Raw genomic sequence first — 16,817 nt, 5'->3', positions numbered from 1 at the left:
GCTGGTCTTGAACCCATGGGATCAGGCAATGCACTCGCCTTGACCTTCCAAAGTGCAAGGATTACAGGCTGAACCACTGAGGCCAGCCGAAATCCTGTACCTTTTTTTTTTTTCAGGGTCTCACTCTATTGCCCTGGCTAGAGTACAGTAGCACAATCATAGGCAAGCCCCCATGCCTGACCTAGCAGTTTTAATAAAATGCACAGTGGAATCTGTGACTTCTCAGGCACCACCATCGTAGAGAAGGAACATGGCCAGTCCCTCATTCCCGGGAGTAGATGCACACTGATCTTGACCATTACACATTGGAGTGAGACAGTGTGTGGTTGTGATGACTTTCCAGGAGTGGGTGTGGGTCCTGAGTGATGTTCCAAATACAATGAAGTGAGATATTCCCTAATTTGCCTGGGGACAGCGTTCCTAGAAAGCTCAGTGAGTATTATGACTGTGTAAAAAATACTTTGTTCAAAATGGAGTTGGTTTCTAGGCCCAGAGAGCTCCATACGCAGTCTCACCTGCTGAGGGCTGGGTGGACCCGTGGAGGGCCGGGCAGATCGAGGCTGCTCCATGAGCCACTGCCTGGGCTGGAGCCACCCCTGAGGGCACAGCCAAGCCTCTCAAGGATTCCAGTGTTGGGAGAAACAAGAATGAACTGATAGCTGGGTGTGGTGGTGCGTACCTATGGCCCCAGCTACTTGGGAGGCTGAGGAGGGAGGATCACCTGAACCCAGGAGTTCAAGGCTGCAGTGAACTGTGATTGCACCACTGTACTCCAGCCTGAGCAGCGGAGCGAGACCCCATCTCTAAACAATAAGTAAATAAAGAAAGAGTGAACCGAGCAGTGGCCCCTTCGCACACCCCACTCTGTACAGGCACCTAAGGGGAAGCTGGCCAGGTGGCCCCATGGAAAAGCATCAGGAGGATTGCCAACACAGATAGGTACTCTATTTCCCGGTCATGAAGTCGGAACTTTGCCACAGAAATGTTCCCTGGAAGATCTTCTCCCTTAAGGCTTCATGCATGCCCCAAACTTGCTAGGGGTTGCTGCTCAAGAAACGTAGCCTCTGGGCATGTTGGGTGGCGCCCGTCATTCTAGTGCTTTGGGAGACTGAGATGGGAGGATCACTTGGAGCCAGAAGTTCAAGACCAGCCTGAGCAACATAGCAAGACCTTGTCTCTACCAAAATAAAAAAACTGGCCAAGGGGCTAAGCTGCCGTCACCTGGCACAGTGCCTTCTTTTGCCTTGAGAAGGAAAGTGAGTGCTGCCTGTAGACCTGGTGCCTCTCCTGCTCCTGGGGGCTGGTCCCACACGCAGCTTCTGGCCCTCCTGTGCCTACCCTTCTGCCCCAGAGGTCCCAGTGTGGTGGGACGTGTGTTCTCACTCAGTCGTGTCCTTTGGTAAGTGTGGGTCCGCATCTTGGTCTGCTCTTGGTTTTCTGTAGCTGTGGAGTTCTGGGAGGAGCCATGGCAGTGAACGAACATCTGCTGTGGACACCTGGCCAGGAGCGGCAGCCCTGCTCAGGTGGTAAGAGTCCAGAAAACAATGCTGCTGCTATTGCAGGTGTGATTCCCACCCCCACATCGGCCTCTGGGGGGTGCTCTGCAGCTGCCTGTGCCTGGTCACACTTGGGTGTGCACCCCTCCTGTGGACACAGCCTGGCACACACGTTTTAGAGCCGAGATCACATTTTGGAAGGTGAAATTAAATGGCTAGCGAACTCCGGAATTCTTTTTTTTTTTTTTTTGAGTCAGGATCTTACTGTGTTGCCCAGGCTGGAGTAGAGTAGCATGATCACAGCTTACTGCTGCCATGAACTAAGAACTTCAAGCCTCAAGAGATCCTTCTGCCTCAGTCTCCTGAGGAGGTGAGACTACAGGCGTGTACCACCACGCCCAGCTAATTTTTTAATTTTGTGTAGAGATGAGGTCTAGCTATAGTGCTTAGGCTGGTCTCGAACTCCTGGGCTCAAGCAATCCTCTCACCTCTGCCTCCCAAACTGCTGGGATTATAGGCATGAGTCACGGTGCCTGGCCTCTCCTTGATTTTTAGGAAGAGAATGAGCAGCGTTTCTGTCTACCCCCAAGCCTGGGCCTCCACACACCTGCTGATGCCCCCATGCTGGCCTCCTGAGACTGAGTTAATCACTGAGGCCCCCATGGTGGCCCTTGCCAGCCGAGTGCCAAAGCCTCCGAACTCGGTCTGGGATGGAGGTGGTCGGATGCCATGTAGTCCTGGGGCTCTCCGTGGGAGGGCACTCCCTCCACAGGCCTCCCCAGGAGGCTAGTGTGAGGCCAAGGGACCCTCGCAGGCACCAGGGCGCTCCGGCTGCCCCCAACCCGGGTCACCCCAGCATGTTCCCTCTACATCCCTCTCATACCCTTGGTAGCCCTGGGGCTGTCTGTCTGGGTCACTGGCCAGGTGGGGACAGCAGCCTCTGCTCCGGGCCCCACAGAGGCTGGTGGGCAGAGGGCTCCGGGGGTGGAGGGCCACGACCAGTCTGCAGTTCCCAGGAGGCCGATGGGCCGGACAGGGCCCCGAGAGGGTGGGAACCGGGAGCGCGGCAAGATCCTCACTCGTGACCCTTATGACCTCCTCTGAAACTTTCGCTTTTTCATGAAAAAATGCATGTGTAGAGGCTCCTGTTGGAGGCGCCCATGCAGGAGGGCATTGCTGCCCCCACTGAGGGAGGCCCACACTCTCCTGGCATAGCCTTGCTCCAGCATCCTGGAGGCCACCCAGGTGTCGCCCCATAGAGCAGCTTCCGAGCCCCCACTCCACAGGGCAATCAGAGCTGGATCAAGCCTGGCTGCCCCTGCTCCTGGCTCCCTCTGAAGCACTCGTGAGTGCCCTGCCATGGGCATCACGGGCAGGATGGCGTCCTTGCTCAGTATCCTCTTCCTGTGAGTGTGCAAGTGTGTGCATGTGTATGGACATGTACACACTGCATACATTGGTACACACACACACACAACATGCATGAACACAGATTCATTGTACACATAATTGCACTTAATTACATAGTGCACAGGTGCATGTATGTACATATACATGTATGTGCACACAGGTATCTATATGTACGCACATATACATAGATGTCTGCATACCCCTCCGTTTGCCTCCGAGGCCCCACAGCGTTGTCCAGCAGAACCTTCTGCTGGAAGGAAGACCTCAGTGCCCCGTCCAGTATGGCAGTGCAAGCTGCAAGTGACTGCTGAGTACTGGGAACACAGCCAGTGCCACTGCCACTGGGGGCTGCACATCTAACTTAAGATGAACAGCCAGCAAGGCTGGCAGCGCCTTGGCCAGGTGGCATGGTGTGGACCACAGCCTGCTGGGGCCTGGCACTAATGCTGAGGATGCTTTGGGTGCCAAAGGAAAGAACCACAAAGCTGCAGAAGCCTTGCTGTCATCCCTGGGTGGCCTCCCCACGGGAGGGCAGGGAGGGAGCCCAGGGCAGTAGGGAGTCACCCCCAAACCCGAAATCCCACGCCAGCTCCGGGAGCTGGCGTGGGGACTGTGAGGCATCAGTTTTGCCCTGTCTCATGCAAGCACAGGTGGCCGGCCACCCTGGCCCCACGCCAGACCTGGAGGGCAAGGAGGAGATGAGGGACATTCTACAGCAGACCCAGACATCTTGTGCCAGGTCCCCCGGCTGGTGCATCTGGGCAGGTCTTGTCTGGTGTGCAGTAGGTGGTGAAACCGCCAGCGACCTGCTGAAGTTCTCTTTAAAGCACAACTCGGGACAAAAATGTGCCTGCCTGATGCTGTTAGAGCACCCTTGTTAGAAACATGGCCGTGTATTGAAATATTGTTTCTATGATGAGGTGACTGAGCCTGGATTCCTTAGAGACAGGGATGCAGGCTGGATGCCAGGAGCTGCTGACCTGTGTACTTCCCCACTGGACTGGGAGCCAGGCAGGGAGATGTCCTGGGCATGCAAGCACACATGCATACATACATGCACAACACACGCGTGCATGTGTGCACACACATAGCCTGCATGCACTCATGTGTACACACATACAACACATGTATATACACATAGTCCACATGCACACCGCACATACAAGCAAACAACATGTACTTGCATGTGTGCACAATTCACACAATGCATGTAAGCAGCATGTGTGCATATTTACACACGTACGCACAACACATGTACGCACAACACATGTACGCATGATACAGGTACATCTCTCACACACACACACACGCTCAACCCTCCCGAGAGACTACAGGGCCTGACTTGGATGTCCAGGTCGAGGACTGGACAGCATGCCCTTTACCAAGGCTTGGTATGACTGTTATCAGGGGAGGGTCTGAAGGGTGGTCTGCTGGGGTGGGCTGAGCTGTGGGCTGTTTTTTTTCTGACTTGGCCATGCTGGGGCCACCAAGGAAGACAAAGGCTGCACGGACACAGCCAGGCCAGAGTCTCCTTAAGCTCCTAATCAGTCCCCACTGCTCTATCCTTGCCTGAGTGTGCTTGCAGGGCTGCTCTGAGGTGGCCCAGGGGCTGCAGGGGCCAGAAGTAACAGGCGGGTCTCTGCCCTGGAGACCTGGAGTAGGGGCTACAGCCACATGAATGGGCACTCATGGCTGCATCCTCCGAAGCTGGAGACAAGCCAGAAGCAGGGGAGGTCCGGCAGGAGTCAGGGAGTGAGAGCCTGGAGGAGTGTTTGGGGTCAGAGGATGAAGGAGGGAAGAGACTGGCAGATGAGCAGGTATTTTGCCTCCAGAATGCAGAAAGCCTCAAAGGAGACAGGAGCAGAATGGCCCTATCCCCTACCTTCCTGGGGCTGTGGATCTGATGTGCTTAGGGGGACAGGTCACCCAGGAAAGGAGGCAGCAGGGCCAAGGATCCAGAAAGGGCCAGCACATCTACAGAGGGTGGAGGGACTGCAATGTGGGACTTGGGGTGACGGGGACCTGGTCCACGTGCCACGGGCCATACCAGGGCAGCCTTGCTTGGCAGTGTGCCTGCTATCCAGCGGTCATGTATGGGGGACATTCTATGCTGCATGGGGCCCAGGCCACAGGTCCAGAGCTGGGGCAGGAGCCTTGTGGTCTTGGAGGTGTTCTGGACCCTTCGACCCTCCATCTGCATGGAGGCCTGGGTTCCAGCCTTGCTGGGCCCAGGAACTCTTCCAAGCAGCCGCGGGAGAGAACGGACAGCAGGGTGTGGGAGGAAGGGAGTCTGAGAAAGCTGACGGATGAGGACCAGCTAACTCTGGAGGCTTCCTGGAGGAAGAGGACAGATGCATCTCCATGTGAGGCAGAGACTCAGCGCTCGATAAGCCCTGGGAGAAACTAACACTGTCTGTGGCCATTCAAAGCTCACTCCTCCCTGACAAAACCTCTTTCTCTAGAGTTGAATTTCTCTTGCAAGGGAGAAACTAAATTTAAATTAATTAATTCACTTAATTAAGTTGAAATTAAATTAATGTTTTCTCCTTGGAGAAACCCTGCTTTGGGCGTGGTCAACAATGTTCCACCCACAGGCCAGAGCGTCCTGGGTTTGTGAGGGTGCCAAGGTACCTGGGCGCGGGGGCTAGGTCTGACTGAAGGTGATTTGACCCCCTTACCTTCTTGTTGTAGTGATTATTTTCTTTCTTTTTTTTTTTGAGTTGAAGTCTCACTGTGTCACCCAGGCTGGAGTGTAGTGGCATGATCATGGCTCACTGCAGCCTCGACCTCTGGGGATCAGGCAATCCTTTCACCTCAGCCTCCTGAGTAGTCGGGACTACAGGCGTGTGTCACCACGCTCAATTAATTTTTTAATTTTTGTGTGAGGGCGAGGTCTTGCTATGTGGTCCAAGCTGATCCTCAACTCCTGGGCTCGAGTGATCCTCCCACCTTGGCCTCCCAAAGTGCTGGGATTACAGGTGTGAGCTACCATGCCCAGCTATTTTACCACAATTTAAAAAGATGCATGCACTAAACTTAAAATTTCAGAAGGAACTTTGTTTTTAAATTGGTTTGCAGAACTTGGTTTTAAAATGTGCTTTAATAAATTGATAGTCCTTTTAAAAACATGGGTGAACCTGATTAGTCTTCCCTGCACACAGAAGTCTCTCTCTCCCAAAGCTCAAGTAATTCCACCTAGAAGGGCAATCTAGGGTCATAGATAAGTATTCGCCATGAAGCCCCTGGCAGGACACCTGCCACACAGTCATCATCCCATACACGGTGGCTGCTGCAACAAGGTGGAACAACACACGACTGCAGAACCGAGAGTTTGATCAGCTGGCGTAGACCCGGGTTCTGCCTGCAGCACCACTGAGGAATGGAGATGGCACATACGTGTCCTCTCCCATTTGTCCACAGGGTCCTCACAGCCCAGGCCATTGCATAGACCAGGCACGTCCGACCAGCAGCCCATGGGCCACATGCAGCCCAGGACAGCAAGTCATGCAGCCCCACAAAGTCTTTTAACATAATGTGCTTTTGTTTGAGTCGGAGTCTCACTCTGTCGCCTAGGCTGGAGTGCAGTGGCACGCTCACAGCCACCGTGTGAGAAACAGACTCACCCATCCAAAATCAAAGAGGGAAATACAGGGCAAAACACAGAGTCCAAACATGTCGTCAATGGTATGTGGAAGTCAGGATAAGGTTGGCAAAGGGGAATTGATGAAAAAAATCTTGGTACATAATTAAGTTGGTTATAACTTTTTTCCCAGTTTGAACTGCTGTTATGGCTTGAAAGGTTTTTAATTACTTAGAAAACTGGGCTTTAAAAGGGGCCACAATACGTTTGTTTAACTTTCTAGGACATCAGAGACTGAGAGTATCTCAAAACAAGTTACAATTTGTAGAAAAAGAAGTTAAATACCTGGGACATCTGATTAGTGAAGGCAAATGAAAAATCAACCCCCTCCCCCCAAAAATAATTGGAATAATTGGCTACCCTTTACCAAAGAAAGACAAAGAGGGAACTCAGAAAGTTTTTAGGCCTGATAGGCTATTGCAGATTATGGATTGACTAACGCTCAGAAAACCAAAGATTTATACTTTAAGCTGTTGGAGGGAGAGCCGGATGCTCTCCAGTGGACTGCTGAAGAAGTAAAAATTCTAGAAGAGCTGAAACAAGCTTTAATCATAGCTCCTGATTTAGCACTCCCATCTATTTAGAAAAGCAACCAGTCACGTCCAGGTCCAAATTGTTAGATCCTGTGTGTAGGGGTTGGCCTGAATGTGTTCAGGTTGTAGCAGCCACTGCCTTATTAGTGGAAGAAAGTTGGAAATTGACTTTCGGAGGAACCCTCATGGTATGTACCCCCTCCCCCATCAAGTCCGGGTTATCCTAAATCAAAGCGCCAGACGTTGGCTGATGGATTTCCGGATTCTAAAATAAGAGGCAATATTATTGGAAAAGGATAATTTGAAATTAACCACAGATTCTTGCCTCAACCAAGCAGACTTCTTACATGCCAGGGAGATAAGAAATCAAGAGGAATGAGGTCATAATCGTCTGGATGTTATTGAATACCAAACCAAAGTCAGACCAGACTTGGGGGAAATGCCATTGCATAGGGGTATCAAACTGTTCATAGATGGGCCCTCAAGAGTAATTGAAGGCAAAAGACAATGGCTATGCCGTTATTGATGGAGACCAGTGTCTACCTGTGAGAAGGGAAGGTTGCCTAGTGAATGGTCTACACAAAGTTGTGAATTGTTCACCCTTAATCAAGCTCTGAAATTGCTTGCAGATAAATAGGGCACCATCTATAAAGATCCTAAATATGCCTTTGGGAAAATCTGGGCAGCAATAGGTCTCATAAATAGCAAGGGGAGGGAACTGGTCCACGGATAATTGGTTAAAGAGGTTCTAGAATATGGACTGCTTCCCACTGAAATAGCAGCAAGTACTTATTTTAACCTTATTTGGACTAAAAACCCCTTAGGCGACATCCAAGAGAGATTGTGACCCCACAGACTAATGAGAAACTGGGGGAGGGACTTGTGCACTAGGAATAAATTGCTTGCTGTAACTGGTTTGGGTGTGCTAGCACACCAGACATCCGACCTTGCAAGACTGTCATTAACGTCTTGCTTCTGCTGCGCTCCACGTCTCTGTGTCCATCCTTTGATTTTGGACGAGAGAGTTTATTTCTCACAACCGCAGCCTCAACCTGCTGGGCTCAGGCGATCCTTCCACCTCAGCCTTCCAAGTAGCTGGAAATGCAGGTGTGCACCACCACGCCCAGCTAATTTTGTTTTGGATTTATTGTAGAGACGAGGTCTTGCCATGTTACCCAGGCTGGTCTTGAACCCGTGGGCTCAGGCAATCCTCTCGCCTCTGTCTCCCAAAATGCTGAGATTACAAGTGTGAGCCACTGTGCCTGGCCATAATGTGGTTTTTTTTTTTAGCATTTATTTTCTTCATGGACCCATATGTAGTTCCATTTTTGAAGTTCACAATCATACTTGATTCATGACTTCACTTTTTGGCAGAGCGTACATTTGTGAGTGTCTGTTTTCAATTATGAAGCACACAAAGAGCAGAATTCAAACAAATATTTCTGACGAGCACCTTGAGAACTCACTAAGAATTGTGACCACTTCCATAGAACCAGACATTGATAGTTTTACAAAAACAAGGTCAAATTTCCCACTAGTTTTATATTGTTCTCATTTTTCTTTTCCTTTTTTTTGAGTCAGAGTCTTATTCTATCACCCAGGCGGAGTGCAGTAGCATGCTCATGGCCACCACAGCCTCAACCTGCTAGGCTCAGGTGATCCTTCTGCCTTAGCCTTCCAAGTAGCTGGAACTACAGGTGTGTATCACCACGCCTGGCTAATTTTTTGATTTATTATAGAGACGAGGTCTCACCATGTTGTTCAGGCTGGACTCAAACCCCTGAGCTCAGATAATCCTTTCACCTCTGCCTCCCAAAGTGCTGGAATTACAGGCATGAGCCACCATACCTGACCCTGTTCTCATTTTTCTAAACTTTATAATAAAAATATTTTAACAATTAAAGAAGTCTTATTATGTATATATGCTAACTATATTACATAATTTATGTGCGGCCCAAGACAATTCCTCTTTACTTGATGTGGCCCAGGGAAGCCAAAAGGTTGGACATCCCTGGTGTAGACTCTTATAAGAAGGAGATCCTTCCAGCGTCCTCTGAGATCTCTGAGCTGCTGTTAGTGCCATAACCAGCTTCTGTAGGATGACATGGCTGTCAGCACCTATAGTTCATCAGAAGAGTCACTGGGGTGTATGGACTCAAATGCAGAAAGAAGACTTTGTTATCAAAGAAAGAGGATATTTTTGCTAATGTAACACAGGCCAACCTCCTTTTCTTTGTTTTCTTTTTTAAATCATTTTTTTTGAGTTAGGGTCTCTGTTGCCTAGGCTGGAGTGCAGTGGCAGGATCATGGCTCACCACAGCCTCAGCCTCCTGGGCTCAGTGATCCTCCTGCTTCAGCCTCTCAGTAGCTATGACTACAGGCATGTGCCACCATGCTTGGCTAATTTTTAAAAATCTTTTGTAGAGATGAGGTCTTGAATTCCTGGACCCAAGCAATCCTCCAGCCTCTGCCTGTCGAGTAGATGGGACTACAGACATACTCCACCACGCCCAGCTGATTTTTTAAATCCCTTGTAGAGACGAGGTCTCGCTATGTTGCCCAGACTGGTCTCCAACCCCTGGGCCCAGCAGAGCCCAAGGGATGGCCAGGTCGTGTGTAGGGGCAGCTCCTCTCCATCCCCTTGGAGTCTAGATGGTTCCTTTGACAAATCACTCTGTCTGCTGCAAATAAAAACAGTTATGCATTTCAACACTGAGTTTGCTCTTGGGCCATCAAGGAGACTGTGAAGAATTCTGGGTAAAGTTGTTGCCTCCTACATGAGTAACAGGAACCCGTGTGGATGAGTTCTCTGAGGGATTTTCCTTACACTTGAACTGAGACCACACCAGCACCTGGAGACCTGAGAGCGCCATCCTGACAGCTCTGGTGATGGAACTCTGACAACAGGTACTCTTCTCCTCTCTTTGCAGTTTGCTCCTGAAGCCCATGGGGCCCTGCCTCTCCCTCTCTCCCTGCCATGGTCGAGTCCATCAGGGGCCCTCACACGTGTCCTCCACTGCTTTGCCCTGGCCACATCAGCGACTCCGCCCAGGCCCCAGATTTCCCCGGGTCTCTCTTGTTCACGAAAAGATGCCAAACTCTGTAAAATATTTTAAGATGGCTTATTCTGAACCAAACTTGAGGAACACCCGTCTTCAGAGGTCCTGAGGACGTGTGCCGCTGTGGTTGAAAGGTGGCTTGAATTTTTAAATTTGAGTTGGGGGGGTCTCACTCTGTCACCCAGGCTGCAGTGCAGTGGCATGATCACAGATCATGGCAGCCTCCTGGGCTCAGGTGGTCCTGCCTCAGCCTCCCCAGTAGCCGGGACTACGGAAGCATGCCACCACACCCAGCTATCTTTTTGATTTCTTTGTAGAGGTGAGATCCCACTATGTTGCCCAGGCTGGTGGCTTGATTCTATACATTTTAGGGAGGCAGAAATTATAAGAAACCATAAATCAATACTTTTGAGACTTTCATTGATTCAGCCCAGGAAGGAGGGACATTTCCAAGAGGAGGCTTGCAGGTCATAGGTGAATTCAGAGACTTCTTGACTGGTACTTTGTACGTTCTACCTAAAGAATTTTAGAAATCAGTAGAGAAGATGCTTTGTTGAGATAGGAGGGTAGAAAATTCCAGGTTTGTTGACATACAGATGAAGTCCTCTATGTGGCATATATGTAGTTAAGTCCTATATATGAACTAAATGTGGCATATATGTAGATGGCTTTGCAGAGCCATAAAATACTTTGATGTCTTTGTTTATTCGTTATGTGATGTTATGCCAGAGTTAGGTTGGAAAATATATTTTTTGGTATATAGGGTAACAGGGCATAAAACCCCGATTGGTGAGGCCTTATCAGGTGTGACCCCCCAACCAAGCCTCCTAGTTAGGAAGCTGGGTAAGAGAAAACAAGGCCAGGCCTAATCCTTACTCAGGGAGGGGACAAACCCCTGCACCACCCGGCCACCCTGCCACTTCTGGTGTGTCCCCCAAGGAGGCAGGAATGCCTGTTCTGTCTTTGCAGCCCAGACAGGTATCCTAGGTGTTCTCCTGTGCCTTCTGGCCTGCAGCGCTTCTGTCTGCCCTTAATGCCAGTCAATGGGCCAGTCAGGGAGCACTGACTCCCACCCAGCCTGCCCCCTGCTTGTCCCTACATGTGGGGCTCCTTCTCAAGGACAGGACACTAGTCCCCCTTCCAATAGGCATCCTATAGGCCAGCATTTTTCCCGTCTTAAAAAGCAAAAGCAGGTCAGGTGTGGTGGCTCACGCCTATAATCCCAGCACTTTGGGAGGCCGAGGTGGGAGGATCATTTGAGTTCAGAAGTTGAAGACCAGCCAGGGAAACATAGCAAGATCCCGTCTCAATATAAAAATATAAGTAAAAAAAAAATAATAAAAACATCGCTGTGCCCCACACCTGCCCTTGGTTACAGCTGCATTTATCTGCTCTCCTTTGCATTGCAGGATGGACGCAAACATGTCCTTAGAGTTCCCCATCTTCCTCTGAGTCCAGAAACCTACACCTTTCCATAGAACCTGCTCGTCAAGGATGCACACCCAATCCAAGGGCAGCTCCCAGGCCATCCCCCTCCCTCTCAGTGATCACAAGTGAGGGCCCATTTCCTGGTCTCTCACTGTTCAAGCCAGTCCCCCCTGCCACCTTCAGGCCCAGATGCCATGCCTCAACTTCCCCTCAGTGCCTCTTCCTGTCTACTGCCCTAGAGGCTCCCTCTGAGGTGCCACTATCCAGCTTCTTATCTCCGGCCCAGGCTACCCCGTGAGTGGTTTATCCAACTGCCTACCCAATGTTTCCCTATGGAGCCCCAGCAGGTATCTCAGACTCAACAGGCTCAGGGACACACCCCAGATTTCTGATTCTCCCCCCGCCACTGCCATTCCCTGGCCTTTTCCATCCTTGTTAAGGGTAACTTTGTCCCCAGAATTGCATAAGCCCCACACCCTTGGACTTACATAAAATAAACACATTCTTAGAAAGACACAAACCACTGAAACTGACTCAAGAAGAAGCAGACTATAGAATAGACATATAACAAGTAAAGAGAAGGACTATTCAGGAGGATGAGGCAGGAGGATTTTTTGGGCCCGAGAGTTAAAGGCTATAGTAAGCTATGATTGTACCACCACACTCCAGCATGGAGTGAGACCCCATCTCTTAAAAAAAAAAGCAAGGCATGGTGGTGCACACCTGTAATCCCAGCACTCTGGGAAGTAGAGATGAGAGGATTGCCTGAGCCCATGGGTTCGAGACTAGCCTGGGCAACATGGTGAGACCTTGTCTCTACAATAAATAAAAAAATTAGCTGTGTGTGGTGGTCCATGCCTGTAGTTCCAGCTACTTGGAAGGTTGACGTGGAAGGATCATCTGAATCCAGTAGGTCGAGGCTGTGGTTGTTTTGAATGTGCTACTGCACTCCAGCCTGGGTGACAGAATGAGACTCTGATTCAAAACAACACACACACACACACACACACACACACACACACTCACACAAACTAAAACAAAAAAACATCCTGTTGGACATGGGGGCACACACCTGTAAATCACAGCACTCTGGGAGATGGAGGTGAGAGGATTGCCTGAGCCCAGGGGTTTGAGACCAGCCTGGGCAAGTTGGCAAGACTTTGTCTCTACAGTAAATCAAAAAATTAGCCAAGTGTGATGGCATGCATCTGTAGCTCCAGTTACTTGGAAGGCTGAGGCAGAAGGATCACCAGAGCCCAGCAGGTTGAGGCTATGATAGTTGTGACCATGCCTTTGCACTCCAGCCTGGATGACAGAGGGAGACTCCAACTAAAAAATCAAAAACAAAAACAAAACAAAAAACACCAAACAAAAATGAAAAACAAAACACAAAATTGAATTAGTAATCAAAAAACAGCAAACTACCCATAAAGCCCAAACCCACATGGCTTCAATGCTGAATTCTATCAAGCACTTAAAGAATGAATACCCAAATTTCACAAGCTCTTCTAAAAAATAGAGGAGGAAGGAATACTTCCAACTCATTTTGTGAGGCCAGAGACTAAAACTGGACCAAAAAAACCCACAAGAAAACTTCAGGCCATTATCTATTAATGATATGGACACAATAATCACTTATCAAAATAGTGGTAAATGGAATCCAGGAACATATAAAAATAATTAGACACCATGACCACATGGAATTTATCACAAGAATGCAAGGATGGCTCAATATCTGAAAATCAATATAATACCACATTAATAGAATAAGGAAAAAAGTCCACATGATCATCTTGATGGATGCAGCATTTGATAAAGTCTAACACTTTCTCATGATAAAAACACACAACAAACTAGGAATAAAGAGAAACTTCCTCAACCTGATAAAACATATCTATGAAAAGCCCATAGTTAATATCATACTCAATCGTAAGGACTGAATGTTTTCCCCTTGAGATCAGGAGTAAGACAAGGATGCCTGCTTTTGCTACTTCAACATAGTATTGGAGGTTCTATGGCTCAACCTGTAATCCCACGCCTTTGGGAGGCTGAGGTGAGTGGATTGCCTGAGTATGCGGGTTCGAGACCCACCTGGGCAGGCGAGACCTCATCTCTACAATAAATCAAAAAATTAGCCGGGCATGGTAGCGTGCGCCTGTAATTCTGGCTACTCGGAAAGCTGAGGAGGAAGGATGGCCGGAGCCCAGCAGGTCGAGGCTGCGGTGGCCGGGAGTGGCCACTGCACTCCAGTCTGGGCGACAGAGTGAGACTCCAACTCAAAAAAAAAAAAAAAAGGCAAGAAGAAGAAATGAAATACATCAGATTGTAAAGGAAGGGATAACACGATCTCTATTTACAGGTGACAGGATTTTGTATGGGGTACCCCATAAAACCCAGAGTTGATTTATACAAAACTGTATATTTATTCTTACACATTTATACTTCATTCATCTTCAAAGTACCCTTCGTTTGATGCAATACACCTATTGAGACACTATTCCACTGCTCAAAACAGCTTTTGAACTCATCCATTCGGATGCCTTTTAGTGCTTCTGTCATTTTTTGTTTCACATCATTCACATCCACAAAACATTTCCCTTTGGGGATTTTTTTCATCTGGGGAAACAAAAAAAAATGTTGCTCAGGGCGAGATGGGGGTGAATAGGGAGGGTGGGGTCTGGGGGGTCATGATGTTTTTGGTCAAAAACTGCTGGACACTCAGTGTGGTGTGGGCAGTCACCCATCATGAAATGGTCAAACTTATTGAAAGAATCTAAAAAGAAAAAAAATTCTCTGAAACTGAATGCAGCCTCTTACAACAATGCTATCTGGTACACTGATGATGATGGGTTCCTAGAACACTTACTTAGTGGGAAAGCCTGTACCACAAGAAGCCCATCCTTCAAAAAGGTCATTCCAGGTTTTGTGGGGTCCGTCTCACATATAGAATACGCTAAAGGAAATCACTAAAAGACTAGTAGAACTGAGAAATGGGTTCAGCAAGGTTGCTTGATACAAGACACAAAAACCCTTGGAGTCATCCTTGACTCCTTTAGTCACACTGCACTCCCATCTGTCAGTGGGACTCCTGCTTCCTTCCTGGCCACTCATCTACCATATATTCTTTGCCCAGAAACCAGAATGATCCTTTATTGATTGGCTGATTGAGTTGGGGTCTCATTCTGTCTCCCGGGCTGGAGTTGAGTGGCACCATCACAGCTCACCACAGTTTCTACCTCCTGGGCTCAGGTGATCCTTCTGTTTCAACCTCCTGAGTAGCTGGAACTACAGGCACACACCACCATGCCTGGATAATTTTTTTTTTTTTTTGTGAGTCAGAGTCTCATTCCATCGCCCAGGCTCGAGTGCAGTGGCATGTTTACAGCCACCCCAGCGTCGACCTGCTGGGCTCCAGTGATCCTTCTGCCTCAGCCTTCCAGGTAGCCAGAACTGCAGGTGTGCACTACCACTCTTGGCTAATTTTTGATTGATTGTAGAGATGAGGTCTCGCCAAGTTGCCCAGGCTGGTCTTGAACCCGTGAGTTCAGGCAATCCACTCACCTTGGCCTCCCAAAGTGCTGGGATTACAGGCTGAGCCACTGAGCTCAGCCTAATTTTTTAAAAATCTTTTTCTTTCTTTTAAAGATGTGTGGTACAATTCAGGATTAGGTATACAAGTGGACATCATGCAGGTAAAATTTGGGTCTTCCTTTGGTCTCCAATTTGCCTGGTTTGAAATCAGGTACCCTTAATGATGTTGTGTCCCCCACCTTTTTTTTTCAATGAGGTCTCACTGTGATGCCCAGGCTGGTCTTGAATTCCTGGGCTCAAGAATTCTTCCCACCGTGGTCTCCCAAAATACTGAGATTAAAGACATGAGCCATCGCACCTGGCACAGAATGATCCTTTTAAAGGGTCAGTCACATCCTTCCCCTGATGGTTCTCCACATCACTCAGAGAAGGGGCCAGAGTTCCGACTGTGCAGGGTCTGCCATCATCTCTCCAAACCCCTACCCCTCCCTACCTTCTACCAGTCTCTCTCTCACTCATGAGTTGTGGACTTGGTGGCCTCTGCTGTCTTACACACCAGGTCCTTCTACCTAAGGTTCTGTCTGCTTCCTCAAATATCCTCACCCATAACACTGACTTCCTGCTGGCCTTTGCTCATATAAATGCTGGGTGCAGTGGCTCATGCCTGTAATCCTAGCATTTTGGGAGGCCGACGCAAGAGCATCACTTGAGCCCAGGAGCTAGAGACCAGCCTAGGGAAAAAATGAGACCGCCTCTCTAAAAAAAGGAAAAAGAAGCCGGGCGCAGTGGCTCAATCCTATAATCCCAGCATTTTGGGAGGCTGAGGCAAGAGGATTGCCTGAGTCCAGGGGTTCGAGACCAGCCTGGGCAACTTGGTGAGACTTTGTCTCTACAATAAATAAAAAAATTAGCCGGGCGTGGTAGCATGCGCCTGTAGTTTTGGCTACTTGGAAGGCTGAGGTGGAAGGATTGCCTGAGACCAGCAGGTCGAGGCTGCGGTGGCCGTGAGCATGCCACTGCACTCCAGTCTGGGTGACAGAGTGAGACTCCAATTAAAAAAAAAGAAAAGAAAAAGAAAAAAAGCCAGATTTGATGGTGTGTGCTTTAGTCCCAGCTACTGGGGAGGCGGAGGTGGGAGGATCAGTTGAACCTGGGAGGTTGAGGCTACAGTGAGCAGGGACAGAGCCACTGCACTCTAATCTAGGCGACAGAGTGAGTCACAGAAAAACCTCTCTGTATGGTTTTCCTTGACTCCCCTGCCTGCCCACCTGGTGTTCCTTCCACCATCTAATGTGCTGTGCATGCACTCATTCTCTCTCCTCACTGGACTCTCAGCTTTTGTGTTGTTTTTTTTTCTGCTGGGAGTCTGGTGTGCTGCCACACCTGTGTATATATAGATGTATATATATACATATATATATATATACATATATATGTATGTGTGTGTGTGTGTGTGTGTGTATATATATATATATATATATATAGAGAGAGAGAGAGAGAGAGAGAGAGAGAGAGAGATGGAGTCTCCCAACCTTCTGGCTTAGGTGATCCTTCTGCCTCAGCCTTCCAAGTAGCTAGAACTACAGGCACACCCAGCTAATATTTTGATTTATTGTAGAGACAAATCCTTATGTTGCCCAGGCTGGTCTTGAACCCCTGGGCTCAGGCAATCCTCTGTCCTTCGCCTCCCAAAGTGCTGGTATTACAGGCATGAGCCACC

This window comes from Carlito syrichta, unplaced genomic scaffold (genome assembly GCF_000164805.1).
Source record: "Carlito syrichta isolate Samal-C Ts95f unplaced genomic scaffold, Tarsius_syrichta-2.0.1 Scaffold313900, whole genome shotgun sequence".
NCBI lineage: Eukaryota > Metazoa > Chordata > Mammalia > Primates > Tarsiidae > Carlito > Carlito syrichta.
This window is presented reverse-complemented; position numbering follows the sequence as displayed.